This window comes from Apium graveolens, chromosome 6 (assembly GCF_009905375.1).
Source record: "Apium graveolens cultivar Ventura chromosome 6, ASM990537v1, whole genome shotgun sequence".
In the NCBI taxonomy this organism is placed as follows: domain Eukaryota; kingdom Viridiplantae; phylum Streptophyta; class Magnoliopsida; order Apiales; family Apiaceae; genus Apium; species Apium graveolens.
This window is the reverse complement of record NC_133652.1, coordinates 42,601,380-42,613,479: the sequence shown is the minus strand read 5'-3', so window position 1 is coordinate 42,613,479 and position 12,100 is coordinate 42,601,380.

Sequence of the window (12,100 nt, the reverse complement as noted above, 5' to 3'; positions counted from 1 at the left end):
TGACTGTTTATCTAAAACAACATAGACCACCACAGTAATTTTTATCATTCAGATGGAGTGATTAGTGTGTGCATTAAGCTAAATTTCAGACAAGGAGTAAAGTCTGATTCACTTCAGTACATCTTAGAAATAAGGCATAACTAAAATTTTGCTAAAGAGCTGTCATTATCCTGAAACCTACTGATGAATGAGTTCATGCTTGAGTCCACCTCAACTATTTTGCGCTAATTTTATGCATCTTTTTAAATTCTATTTTACAGTGGCTTCTCAGTGTAAGTGTGTCACGACTGCTTATCAGAATTTATGCTATTATCAGAGTATTTCTCCAGTAATCATAGAGTGTGAAAAGTCACCAAGAAAATATTTTGCTTTTCTAATGCATATTTACTTAATACCAGCAATGCACTTGGGTCGTCCCTTCCACATTTTTTACTCTAGATCTCAAAGGAGTACCTGATTTTATTCTTTGATCTTTTTGCTTTTTCTTTTGATAATTGAGGTTTATCAGCACTTAGTACATTCAGCAGATTTACTAGTATCAGAACTTAACAGATGAGTAGCATTATTTTAATTTGTGACTTAGTAATAAGATAAACAAAGTAAACACAACTAAGCTCAATTATCAGAATTTGCTTGTGTCATAAGATTTCCACAGAAATAATTACTTCTTACATGGGATCATTTGTTTATTGAAGACTACTAGGTCAGTATCTAGCACAGTTATCCTCATAGGATTGAATAGTTATTTAAACAGACATATCACTTATCAGAGTTTAGAAACATATATCAGACAACAATCAGTACTTGAACGCATATTTCAATTAATCACAGAATACACAAAGAGATTACATTCTGTAAATACTGATCATAAAGTCTAATGAAACAGAACAAAACTAGACAGATTTAGAAAAAGAACCTGAAACCATTACCAAAGTGCAATTCCACTGTACCTTCATCCACATGTTCCCTTATGAAGTGGTACCTGATGTTGATGTGCTTTGTCATAGAGTGTTGAACTGGATGGGCAGAGTGAAAGGACCATCCAGACACTAGAGGATATGTTGAGAGTCTGTGCAATAGACCTTAAAGGAAGTTGGGATGATCACTTGCCGTTGATCGAGTTTTCTTATAACAATAGCTTCCATGCTAGCATCGGAATGCCGCCTTATGAGGCCCTGTACGGAAGAAGGTGTCGATCTCCCTTATACTGGGATGAAGTGGGGGAGCGGAAGATGCTCGGACCCGAAGTGGTCCAAAGGACCAAAGATATAGTGGATCTTATCAGAGGGCGACTTGTAGCAGCCCAAGACAGACAGAAGAAATATACAGACCTAGCCCGAAAGGACAAGGAATATGAAGTAGGGGACTTAGTACTGCTGAAAGTATCCCCTTGGAAGGGATTAATGAGGTTCGGAAAGAAAGGAAAACTAAGCCCAAGATATATTGGACCTTTTGAGATATTAAGACGGATTGGAAAGTTAGCTTACAAGCTAGCCTTACCCCCTAACTTGCAACAAGTTCATAATGTGTTCCATGTGTCAATGCTAAGGAAGTATCATCGGGATGCCAGACACATAGTGGAGTACGAGCAGGTGGATATGCAACCAGATCTGACTTACGTGGAGAAGCCAGTAAGGATTATAGATAAGAAGGAGCAGGTGCTTCGGAACAAAGTGATCAAGCTAGTCAGAGTACTATGGCAGAATCATAATGTGGAAGAATCAACTTGGGAACTAGAGAGCGCAATGCTAGAAAAGTACCCCCATTTATTTTCTATTTGATTCCGGGACGGAATCCTTTTAAGGAGGGGAGACTGTAATAACCCCCAAAATTTTGAACTTTTTGTAACCCTTGTGAATAGTGTTTTAGCTGAATGAGAAAACTTTTCATGCCACACTATGTAGGGGTTCTGTTATGGATATTCTGAGATTTTATTAGTACTCTACATGGTATATAAGTGTATGTAAAGATCACCAGAATCCAATTCCGAACACTTTGATTTTTCCCGGAAATCCACTAGATACGGAAAGAATTGAGTATAAGGTAACAGGATAAAAAGGATTTAAATTAAAGGATTATAAGAGATGATCATAAAAGGAATATAATATATTGAGAAAGGTAAAGGGAACCTAAGTAATAAGATCCCGGGTATGATCCCTCAAACGATAAACGAAAACGAAAACGAAAGTTAAGTGAACCGTATAACAGATCAGCGGTCATTAGGCAAACAATTAGGAAGTTAATCAAAGAGATTAGTGGGGATGATGTCACCCAACCAATGAGAAGAGGACAAGGAGGGAAAGATGACATCATAGCATGACATAAGCATGACATGGGAAGGAAGGAAATGTGGTGGATTATTAACCACACAAAATCAGGGGCAAATAGGTAATTTACCAAAACAAAAACAAAACTACAACCAACCAAGCCAAATAATTCATTCTTCATCAAAAAAAAAACCAAGGCATTATTTCTTCATTGCTCTCGGCTTTTACTATTGCAAAGGAAGAAGAAATTCAAAACTCAAGATCAAGGCTTCCTAAATTGGTAAGATAATTCCCTAATCATCCTTATGCATAGTTATGGCTATATCATGAGTTTAAGCACCCCATTCATTCTCAATTTTCTTCAATAAATCAATGAAGAAGACAATGAATAGTGACTTCAAGAATTTTAACTTGATTTTCTTGTTTTTCCTTTAAGATCCAAGCTTTCCTAAGACTCCTCAAGGCTTCTTAAGGCTTCCTAGCTACTCCCACCACTTCAAGGAAGGTATATCATCTCCAAACCCTAGATTCCTTTGTATTATAAGATGATTTTGATTATTATGGTGATATAGTAGCTTAATGCTTGTGGTTTAGAGTGTGGGTTGGAGTGGTAGTGAAATGGAATGGTGAATCTTGTTGTTTTGGTTAAAAGAACTTAAGTATAGTTAAATTCAAGCTTAGGCATTAAGTATAAATGTTAATATTGAATTGATTGGGGCTGTTATGATGTAATAAGGATGGACTTTGGTTGAATGAATGGATTGAGGTTGAATTGTGATGGTTTTTGAATGGTTTAAAATTGGGAAATCGCGTAAACATAGCCGTCGTAATGTCCGATTTACTTTAGACTGCATTTGTTCATAACATTAGGACCCGAGAACCCCCTGCTAGATGTTGACCATTGCCATGTCTAGATAGCTCATGTTATGAGCTTCGTTTTGATATGTAGTTCGTTCGATTCCGATGCACGGTTTAGGAGAAACGACCGTTTCAAGTAACGGCATTTCGTGAACGAAACTTTTCCCCTTGCCTTACTTTGAAACATAGGTTAAAGACCAAAAAGGGTTAATTAATGTATGAAACAATTATGGTAAGTGTGTTAGGCAGTTGGTAAGACACCCGCGAAAGAATCGCCTTAAAACTCATAATGGTTAATTTATTAAAAATGGTGGAGCCGAGGGTACTCGAGTGACTTAAGAGAATCAGTAAGCGCAAAACAAGCGTTAGAATCTAAGTTAGTTAAAGTATAGATTTACAAGTGACTTTGGTTTAATTCCAACTTACTTGTTGTTTATAGGTTACCAGACTCGTCCCGAGCCTTTTATCACCCCCAGTCGCTCAGGCAAGTTTTCTACCCGTTATACTGTTGTTGTGATGTATATATGTATATGCATTATCTTGTGATAGATGCATGTTGGTTAATTAGCAAATGTTGCGATATATTGAAGCATGCTGATATGGTATATATATGCATGCCTGTTTCGTATTCTTGCCATATATATCTGTTGGTTCAGTTGATAATACCTATGCTAGAGAATAGCAGTAATTTGCATATACCCTTAGTATAGGGACCCAAAGGTGAAAACATTTTCTAAAACCGGGAGTCGAGGATCCCGAGTAGATTTTATATATATATATATATTTATATATATATGGTTATAGTTTTCCAAACTATTAATCGAATAAGGTTTATTCGATAACTTTATATTATTTAATGATTGTTAATTGGATAGTCATTTGAGGATGTATTGACTCCTTTATTTTATTTAATGAATATTATTTATAATATTCATTCAAAGTATTATGACTCCGCTTATTATTTAATAATATTCTTTATTTTATTAAAGAATAATGTTTCGATAATCAAACTTATTTTCGATTATTCAAATAAAGATAGTACTTTCATATAAGTATATCTTTGGTTATTTAATATCCATTTCAAGTATAAGTTTTAAAACTTCTACTTTGATTATTTTTATAAGATTATTCTCTATGGGAATATTATTTAAATAATAATATTCAGATATTTTCTAAATATATTGGGACTGATTTATTTCATTAAATCAGCATTACTCCAAACACTCTTTAAAGTGTTTTCGAGTCTTCAAAATGATTTTTAAAAGTTAGAGCGGATCCCAAAACTCATTTTTATATTTAAGATCTTCCTTTCAAAGGGGATTTAAATACTCGCTCAAAACCTGGGGGATCCAGCTCTGTGGTGCATTTTACATTCGCAACGTGGTTGCTATTTTGAGAAAACAAATGAATTGATTACTTACCCAACGTTCGGAAAGTAAGCCCATCTAATTGAGTCGGCATAAGCAACAGGCCGGGGTACGGTCTATCAAAGTGTAAGTGGCTGGGTGGCAGTCCATCAACGCGTAAGAGGCTGGGTGGCGGTCCAGCATAAGGTCCTTATGTGGCCAGGGTGATGACCGGTGGGGGATTCATCCATCTACTAGTAGAAAAGGTTACTTATTGGTATCTTTGCCTGATCAGCAAGATATCGGGTTTATGCCAAAATTCTTTTCCTTTCCAAAATTCATTGGATGTTACAAACTCTGTTCATACTTTACATAACAGAGGTTCCAGGAAATGTTTAAGAGATATATATGTGGATATATATCGGGACTAAATAAAGTATCTCGTAACTTTATTTCATTCAATAATATTTCAAAGATTGAATCTATTTCAGTCTTAACTTGTGGTCTCATCTATGGGATGACTTTTTTTTTAACCTATAATACTTTGAACAGTGGTAGTTCAAGTAGCCTTATAAATGATATAAGTATAGTGAAGTATTTGGTAACTTCATCTTCCTTTAAGCTTATATCAAGTAAGTAATTATCTTACTTTTGATAAAGGTTTTCAGTAAGTTATCTATTAGATACTTGCATTATTGATTACACTATATATTATCTTGCGAGCTGTAAGGCTCACTCTTGCTTTATTTCTTCATCACACAACAACAGTTAGGAAGGATGGCCAGACTCCAGCAGACCCAGCGCAAGAGCGTGGGAAGCGCCCCGCGCCTTCCCGTTGAGATCATAGCTGCTATAGCTGCAGAGGTAGATCTATCTGTAGATCAGACCATCTACTTTTGAGAATCAATTATGTATAATTATAACTTGTGGCAGATAATGGCAATTAACTGTAAATTTATCAAGTAATCATTTTGGGTTGTAATAACTTTTAAATTGCGGATTCAAAGACTTGTACTTATTTCAATTTCATCTCTGAGACTATAACGGGTTGTGGTGTGTGTTAGTGTGGGGTCACAGCATGAGGTTAATTATTATTAATTAAGTGAAGTGATATTGTGGAGAGAAAGATCGTGACGACCCGGATCCCCGACCCCGGATCTGGGGGTGTTACAGAAATGGTATCAGAGCTAAGCGTTATAAACCTCAGAGATGATGCGACGATATAATAACAAACTCACAAAGATAATAAGAACTCTTGCCAAGTTCATGGTCGGACTACTTAAAGTAGTGCTGACAGTTAAAACCCTTACGGGAACCCTTATAAGTATCATGATAGTAACTTAGCTCGTTTAATGTGTAGGCGCCTGAGATAGAGGACCCTGAGATGTTCGAGCGTGAGCATGATGAAGCACTGCTAGATGTTGAGGATCAGGAGGAGCCTGAGATGGAGGAGGATGAGGAGGACCCCTCAGAGGAGTCAGAGACAGAGGTCATTGCTATTCCAGAGGAGGAGGACCCGGATGAGGTCCCAGTAGCTGAGGAGCGTGTCGGACCTATGGTAGTGTATGCTGGTACCCCTTTACCCACACTTCCGATGGTCAGAGCTCCTACCCCTCCACCACTATCTTGGATCCCTTATGATGACAGCTCAGAGACCTATACTTCTGAGCCTAGGCAGACTGAGGAGGCACCCCCAGCGGCTCCGGATTCACCACCTCTTGACCCTGCCCACAGGCAGTCTTCGTTAGCCCACGGCTATGTGCAGGATGTACTGAGGACCCGATTGGCTGTTGCTGAGGCCCGACTAGATGAGGCCAGGAGGGAGTTGGATGCGGAGAGGGCGGGTAGGCGTACCCGAGCTTATGAGACTAGGGCCTCTATACCCCGATCCTTGAGGAGGGAGCTTACGGGGATAGAGCTCACATCCCGAGCGAGACTCAGATCTCTCCAGGGGGACAGGCATGGTAGGATCTCCAGGCGGCAGGCCGACTATATCTTCCGTCGTGCGATGGAAAGGGTATGGGAGCTGACCCGCTCCGGTGTGTGATTCAGGATTGACGATGGAATAGTCTAGTTGTCTAGTTAGCCGAGGCCTTAGTAAGAGCCAATTTTCCGGGATAGTTGACTTGTATATAGCATCCCTTTTTCTGACTAGACAGATAGACTCTTGTGTATCACTTTTGGGACAGATGGCTGTAGCACTGTTGTACTTTTGACCAGATCAGACTATGTATTTCTCGCATTATGTATATATTTTTTTCCGTTTGGTTCAGTTCCTTAGTGACGAGATCACTGTTTTTATCATTATTATTACTGGACTTCGTATTAGAACTGTCATAAAATAATAGAATTGCGATATACGTTCTCCCCATTATAAGAGTTGTGCAAGGCACAATGTTGTATATGATTGTGACCTAACGTTGAATTTCCTAATAATATTTTTTTTATCAGAATCATGCCGCCAAGAAAGATTGGAACTAGGGCGAACCCTGGATCTGAGGACCAGGGAAGCCATAATCAGGACAATAGAAACCAGGAACACAGTGAAGAGGAAGATGAGGATTATGTGGAACAGGATGACTCCCTGTATGAAGAGGAAGAGGAAACATATGATGTTGAGGGATTTGAGATAGAGGCTGAAGAAGGAGAAACTGAGGTTGAGCAACCAGTACCAAACCCAGGCATGGATCTCATGGGCCAGTTCATGCAACTCCTAAGGCAGAACTTGGAACGTCAACCCAACCCACCCCCTCAAGGAAATAACAATACTGTGGCAAACTCTTTCAGGGCTTTTAAGTCCCTTAAGCCCCCTGAGTTCCACGGATCAGCCGACCCAGTTGAGGCAAGGGCATGGTTAAAGGAAATGGAGAAATCCTTTGAGATTCTTAGTACCGATGAGGCACAGAAGACTGTATTTGCTACCTACCTTCTGAAAGGAGAGGCTAACTACTGGTGGGAGGCCAAGAAAAACATGGAGACAGATGCTATTATAACCTGGGAGAGATTCAGTCAGTTGTTCCTGGGAAAGTATTTCCCGAGGTTTATGGAAAACCAGATGGAGCTCAAGTTCTTGGAGCTAAAGCAGAATAACTTGTCTATAGCAGAGTACGAAGCGAAATTTACTGAGTTATCAAGGTTTGTGCCGGAGTTTGTGAGCACCGAGGAAAAGAAAGCTAGGAGGTTTCAGCAGGGACTGAAACCGTGGATTCAGAATAGGGTGGCAATCCTTGAGCTTACGGATTATGCCACTCTGGTACAAAAGGCAATAATTGTAGAAGCTGGAAGTGAACAGATGCAGAAGGAAAGAGAAAAGAAGGGAATAAAGAGGAAAAGTATGAGCATGGGTGGAGGTTCCGCAGGAAGGAGCTTCCCAACTAGATTTAATCGAGGAGCAGTGTCCCTACCGGGAAGGAACACTGGGTTTAAGCGGCCCATGAGCGTGAATGTGAGCCAGAGTGGCCAGAAGTCAAGAATGTCCTATTCCAACCAGTCTCGACCCCCATTGCCAGCCTGTAACACTTGTGGAAGGATGCATTCTGGGGAATGTAAAGGAAAGCCGGTAATCTGCTTCAAGTGTGGTCAAGAGGGACACTATTCGGACAAGTGCACTTCACCAACCCCCATTACCCGCCCAACCACCACTTGTCATCAGTGTGGACGCCCGGGTCATTAGAAGAGGGAATGCCCAATGAACAAACCAGCAGCTTCAGGAGCAAGTAGGCCTGCTTCTAATAAGCCACCTACCGCAAGGACTTTCAACATGACAGTCCAGGATGCTATGAAAGATTCAGATGTGATAGCAGGTACCCTTTCTCTAAATTCAGTCAGTGCAAACATTTTATTTGATTCGGGAGCAACTAAATCTTTTATATCAAGGGACTTTGCGCGTAAATTAAGACTTAAAGCTGAACCCTTGATAGAACCCTTACAAGTAGAAATAGCCAATCATGAAATTATTCCTGTTAACCAGATTCACCCCGCCTGTGAGATAGGCCTAGGGGAGCAATCTTTTAGTGTTGATCTGATTCCTTTTAAATTAGGGGAGTTTGATGTAATTTTGGGAATGGACTGGCTATCTAGCAATGATGCTCAGATAGACTGTAAAGGGAAGAAAGTTAAGTTAAATATCCCAGGGAAGAAAGAAGTTATATTTAGAGGAAAGAGGCAGACGCATAAATTTTTGACTTTGGCCCAGGCCAGAAGGATGCTACGAAAAGGAAATGAGGCCTACCTGGCCTATGTGGTAGACACGAAGAAGGAGGTGCCCAACTTACAAGATATTCCGGTAGTCAACGAATTTGAAGATGTATTCCCACAAGACCTTCCGGGATTACCACCCGATAGAGTAATTGAATTTGCTATTGAATTGGCCCCCGGGACGGTGCCAGTTTCAAAAGCACCTTACCGGTTAGCCCCATTAGAAATGAAGGAATTAGCTATCCAATTGCAGGAACTCTTGGATAAGGGTATGATAAGACCCAGTGTGTCTCCGTGGGGAGCACCAGTTTTATTTGTTAAGAAGAAAGATGGGAGCATGAGGCTGTGCATCGACTATCGAGAGTTGAACAAGCTAACCATAAAGAACAGGTACCCATTACCTAGAATAGACGATCTGTTCGACCAGCTAAAGGATGCTGTTTATTTTTCCAAGATCGACCTGAGAACTGGATATCACCAACTAAAGATTAAACCCGAAGATATTTCCAAGACAGCATTCCGTACCAGGTATGGACATTATGAGTTCTTGGTAATGTCCTTTGGATTAACCAATGCCCCAGCGGCTTTCATGGATTTAATGAATAGAGTATTTAAGAAGTACTTGGACAAGTGTGTGATAGTTTTTATCGATGATATTTTGATCTACTCAAGGACTGAGGCAGAACACGCAGAGCATTTGAAAATAGCTCTAGGAATACTCAGAGAGGAACAGTTGTATGCCAAATTCTCGAAGTGTGAATTCTGGCGGAATGAAGTACAATTTTTAGGACATGTGATCAATAAAGAAGGAGTTTTGGTCGACCCCTCCAAGATAGAGGCGGTCTCGAATTGGGAAAGGCCAACCACACCCACAGAGGTAAGGAGTTTCATAGGATTGGCCGGCTACTATCGTAGATTTGTACAGGACTTTGCGAAGATCGCAGCCCCTTTGACACGACTTACTCGTAAGACAGAGAAGTTTGAATGGACGGAGAAATGCGAGAACAGTTTTCAGGAATTAAAGAAAAGGTTGGTAACGGCCCCGGTGTTGGCATTGCCGTATGGAAAAGGAGATTTTGTGATATATAGTGACGCGTCGCACAAAGGATTAGGGTGTGTGCTTATGCAGCACGATAAAGTGATTGCGTATGCGTCGAGACAACTGAAGGTATATGAGATTAGATATCCTACTCATGACCTTGAGCTCGCGGCAATAGTATTTGCCTTAAAAATTTGGAGGCACTACCTGTATGGAGAGAAGTGCGAGATTTTCACAGACCATAAGAGCCTCAAGTACATATTTACGCAGAAAGAGCTCAACATGCGCCAGAGGAGATGGTTAGAACTAATCAAGGACTATGATTGTGAGATTCTCTATCATCCAGGGAAAGCCAATGTGGTGGCTGATGCCCTTAGTAGAAAGGAAAGACTCGGAATGATAACGACTTGGGAAGAATTGATAAGGGATTTTGAGAGAATGAAAATAGAAGTAAAGGTAACCAGAATCGGAACTGAAAAGCTTTTTGAGATCTCAATGCAGCCAGAGTTATTGGAAAAGATCAGATTGTGCCAAGAGAAAATAATGAATGAAGGCAGAGAGTCAATGACTGGAGAAGAGATCCATACTGAGAAAGATGATAGAGGGATAATGAGGTACTCCTACCGGAATTGGGTTCCGAATATTCAAGAGCTTAAAGATGAGATTTTGGATGAAAGCCATAGTTCAAGGTATTCCATTCACCCGGGAAGTACCAAGATGTATAGGGATTTGAAGGAATATTACTGGTGGCCCAACATGAAGAGGGACGTAGCAGAATGGGTAAACAAATGTTTGAATTGCCAAAGAGTAAAGGCAGAGCACCAGAGACCCAGTGGACTTTTACGACCCCTGGAGATTCCCGAGTGGAAATGGGAACAGATAGCGATGGATTTTGTTGTAGGCTTGCCAAGGACGAAAGCCAATCATGACGCCATATGGGTAATTATAGACCGACTGACAAAGTCAGCTCATTTCATTCCTATCAATGAGAGATACACAGTCGATAGACTGGTGGACATTTACCTTAAGGAAATAGTGACGCGACATGGAGTCCCAGCGTCCATTGTCTCAGACCGAGACCCCAGGTTCAACTCCAGATTTTGGAGGAGCTTTCAAGAATGTGCGGGGACCAAGTTAAATATGAGTACCGCGTACCATCCCCAGATGGATGGGCAGAGTGAAAGGACCATCCAGACACTAGAGGATATGTTGAGAGTCTGTGCAATAGACCTTAAAGGAAGTTGGGATGATCACTTGCCGTTGATCGAGTTTTCTTATAACAATAGCTTCCATGCTAGCATCGGAATGCCGCCTTATGAGGCCCTGTACGGAAGAAGGTGTCGATCTCCCTTATACTGGGATGAAGTGGGGGAGCGGAAGATGCTCGGACCCGAAGTGGTCCAAAAGACCAAAGATATAGTGGATCTTATCAGTGGGCGACTTGTAGCAGCCCAAGACAGACAGAAGAAATATGCAGACCTAGCCCGAAAGGACAAGGAATATGAAGTAGGGGACTTAGTACTGCTGAAAGTATCCCCTTGGAAGGGATTAATGAGGTTCGGAAAGAAAGGAAAACTAAGCCCAAGATACATTGGACCTTTTGAGATATTAAGACGGATTGGAAAGTTAGCTTACAAGCTAGCCTTACCCCCTAACTTGCAACAAGTTCATAATGTGTTCCATGTGTCAATGCTAAGGAAGTATCATCGGGATGCCAGACACATAGTGGAGTACGAGCAGGTGGATATGCAACCAGATCTGACTTACGTGGAGAAGCCAGTAAGGATTATAGATAAGAAGGAGCAGGTGCTTCGGATCAAAGTGATCAAGCTAGTCAGAGTACTATGGCAGAATCATAATGTGGAAGAATCAACTTGGGAACTAGAGAGCGCAATGCTAGAAAAGTACCCCCATTTATTTTCTATTTGATTCCGGGACGGAATCCTTTTAAGGAGGGGAGACTGTAATAAACCCCAAAATTTTGAACTTTTTGTAACCCTTGTGAATAGTGTTTTAGCTGAATGAGAAAACTTTTCATGCCACACTATGTAGGGGTTCTGTTATGGATATTCTGAGATTTTATTAGTACTCTACATGGTATATAAGTGTATGTAAAGATCACCAGAATCCAATTCCGAACACTTTGATTTTTCCCGGAAATCCACTAGATACGGAAAGAATTGAGTATAAGGTAACAGGATAAAAAGGATTTAAATTAAAGGATTATAAGAGAAGATCATAAAAGGAATATAATATATTGAGAAAGGTAAAGGGAACCTAAGTAATAAGATCCCGGGTATGATCCCTCAAATGATAAACGAAAACGAAAACGAAAGTTAAGCGAATCGTTTAACAGATCAGCGGTCATTAGGCAAACAATTAGGAAGTTTAAT